The 3422-nt window shown below is 42.0% G+C and overlaps 1 non-coding gene across 1 annotated transcript; it reads right to left on the bottom strand.

Moving 5' to 3' along the window:
• Positions 1–460: 460 nt before the first annotated feature.
• LOC126014552 (U6 spliceosomal RNA) lies at positions 461–569 on the bottom strand. Its single transcript, XR_007497591.1, has one exon. It is a non-coding gene; the product is annotated as a U6 spliceosomal RNA (small nuclear RNA).
• Positions 570–3422: the final 2853 nt, after the last annotated feature.

The raw sequence follows: 3422 nt of genomic DNA, 5'->3' as shown, positions 1-3422 counted from the left end.
TTTATATATTCAAGACATATAAATTACTCATATAACTCAATAACATACATATTTTTCTTTTTTCTTTTTGTTTTTTTGGGGGGGCACACCCAGTGACAATCAGGGGTTACTCCTGGCTCTGTGCTCAGAAATGCTCCTGGCTTGGGGGACCATATAGGACACCAGGGGATCAAACCACAGTCTGTCCTAGGTCAGCCACATGCAAGGCAAACGCCCTACCGCTGCGCCACTGCTCCTGCCCCTTTTTCTTTTTCTTTTTCTTTCTTTTTTTTTTGGTTTTTGGGCCACACCTGGCGGTGCTCAGGGGTTACTCCTGGCTGTCTGCTCAGAAATAGCTCCTGGCAGGCACGGGGGACCATATGGGACACCGGGATTTGAACCAACCACCTTTGGTCCTGGATCAGCTGCTTGCAAGGCAAACGCCGCTGTGCTATCTCTCCGGGCCCACCCTTTTTTCTTTTTAAATATGGAACGCTTCACAAATTTGTGACCCTTGTTGTCCTTGAGCAGGGGCCATGTTAATCTCTGTATCATTCCAATTTTAGTCAATGTGCTGCCGAAGTGAGCACCATTATTTTTCTTAAATGAGAAGAGTTGATGGGTCAGAGAAATAGTATAGAAGTTAAGACACTTGCCTTGCACATGGCTTACCCCTGTTTGATCCCTGATCACCTCCAGAAGTGATCTCTGAGCACAGAGCCAAAAATTTGTGTAGGGTATGGTCCTAAAGAGAGAATATAACTGAACTGACATTTCTCCAAAGAGTCTAAATAAGATAGCAGTTTAAGATTCTGTCCTGGGGCTGGAGAGATAGCATGGAGGTAAGACATTTACCTTACATGCAGAAGGTTGGTGGTTTGAATCCTGGCATCCCATATGGTCCCCTGAGCCTGCCAGGAGCCATTTCTGAGCATAGAGCCAGGAGTAACCCCTGAGCGCTGCTGGGTGTGACCCCTCCCCAAAAAAGAAGATTCTGTCCTAATGTGTAACATCTCTGCTGTGTTGATCTGCTCCAGAATTTTTTTCACCAATGCCTTATGATCCATTAGATGTTGGAATTTAAGTAAAAGCATCTTCCTGATTTCTATGACTGTTGTCCTAAATTCAGTAATATGAGACTAGTTTATACAGTCTATTTTGAATAAGAGTAAAACTGCTTTAAACGAATGTTTAATATGATCTGAATTTTCAGGACTCCAAGAGTCCCAAGACAACTCCCCTACCTCTTCCCTTTAGGTAGAGAAGAAAGCAAGATGAGTTGCCCACATGTGTACAGCTCTTAGAGAGGCTGATGAGCTGAAGTTTCAAGGAATAGTTTTAACTTGTTGGGCTGTGAGCTACAGACTTGGGCCTGAAGGTGATGAAATCTCCCACCCAGATCATAAGCCTCGGCTGTCAAATGTCTGGTACTTTCCAATAAGCCATGCCAGCCTTTAGCCTGCATAAATAGCTCCAAATTGGCTGTGTTTTGATTTTGTTTGGTTTGTTTTGACATGACCCTATCATATGGGAAGAAGGACTTCCTGACTTTCTGAGATAATAACACATTCCAGGTTCTTTTGTGCTTACTGAATTTCAGCCCTCGACTTGACCATGAATACAAGGATCTGTTACCTGCCCTTTCCTCTTCTATTCCTCTCCATACATTAGTAATTAAATTATTGTCTTCATGTAGACAATGTTACTTATATTTTGTTATACCCAACTGTGCTCAGGGCAGTGCTCAGCAGATTGACCCAGGTGAGCTGCGTGCAAAGCAGGGAAGTGCCTTACCCACTTATGTGGGTCTTTTTTTTTTTTTTTTCTTTTTACTTATGTGGGTCTTAATGATATTGGGCCTCTGTCTTTGTTTGGGGACCACACCTGGCAGTGATCAAGGCTTGCTCCTTCCTAGCTTTGCTCAGGAATAACTCCTGGTGGGATCTGGGGGATCCATATATATATATATATATATATATATATATATATATATATATATATATATATATATATATATATATATATATATATAAATACATATATATAGTGCTGGAATGAACTGTGGTTGGCTTTGGGCAAGGCAAACTCCTTAGCCCTTGCACTATCTACCCTATCTATCATTTATGTTTTGAAAACAAAGAGAAAGTCAAGGGTGAAGCCCAGGTAGTGGAGCTATTACAAGACACAGGTGTGTTAGGTTATAGTTGTGTTGATCTCCAAACGTGATCTTGAATCATCCAGCCAGGTACCTTCCTGGTAAGTGGGCTATAGGCTTGGAGGATGGCTGGTGTGTATGACTTTAACTTTAAATCATTAATCTGGCTTGGAGTAGTTTTTCAACAAGCAGTTGACTATTATCTCGCTTAAATGTGTTCCAAGAGATCTCATGAGCCCCAGTTGTGAACTAAGGGGATCCAGCCAAAAGCTTGGTCATCTTTGGAGTCATCTCTTGTTAAGAAATCTGCCTGCTCTGAATTTGCAAAGACAAACTCCAAATAAGCTGAGGCTGGCTGCAGACCAGGCTGACCAGGCTGGCTGTGGACCAATGTCAGGGAGCCTGCAGGCTGCAGCATCTTGGCTGCTGCACAAAATTAGGCTTTCCCATCTCCTGGCTAACAGGTCAGTGTCACTGGGAACAGTCCCTGCTGGCAGGGCCAGTTCCACATTTACTTGCCAGTCTCCCTGAATATACTGGTTTGTTTCCAGATGACTGGGAAGTGTACTTTAACTCAGTGGTCTGTTCTAGAAAAGGGCAATAAGGAACCAATTTTATTCTATGAAGGAAACTCTTCCCCTTCAAGATGTCAGAATGTTTTCCTAAGTTCATTCTTGGGCCAAAATGGTCTTGTGTGTATTTTCTTGCTCCTGAAATGCCTTTTTACCCTTTGCCCAGATTCTACTGATCTCTCTCTTCCTTCTGATACCCAACTGTGCTCAGGGTTTACCCATGCTTCTGCTCAGGGCCCACTCCTGTCCATGCTCAGGTGGTCATATGTGGTGTTTATGTCAACTGTGTGCCTTACCACTGCACTGTCTCTGACCTAAGTTGTGTTTTCTGACTGAGTTTTAGGATATATTTATGTGTATGTGCTGGTGATTTTTTTGGTGCTAAGCATTGAACCTAGACCCTTACAGATGCAAGTCCAATACTTTATTGCTGAGCTATATCCTTAACCTATTGTCAGTGATGTGCAACAAATGCCTTTTTTGAGCCCATAGTTTGCCTCTTCAATTTTTTTAGAGTTTCTTTATCCTTATAGTTTTACATTTTGATTTTTTATATTTTTAAAAAATAAATTCTTTACCCGTAGCCCCAGAATATAGTGAGGATAATTAAAGAAACAGAGTGGAAGAGAAGAAACACAAATATGAAAGAATGGGGCCTAAGGGCTAAGCAGTCTCAGGTGCATTGGTAGTGTTAAAAAAAGAACAGAACTAAATAT

Source organism: Suncus etruscus, chromosome 7, assembly GCF_024139225.1.
Source record: "Suncus etruscus isolate mSunEtr1 chromosome 7, mSunEtr1.pri.cur, whole genome shotgun sequence".
Lineage (NCBI taxonomy): Eukaryota > Metazoa > Chordata > Mammalia > Eulipotyphla > Soricidae > Suncus > Suncus etruscus.
Note: the sequence above shows the minus strand (reverse complement) of the source record. Positions and strands in the feature narration are given on the sequence as shown.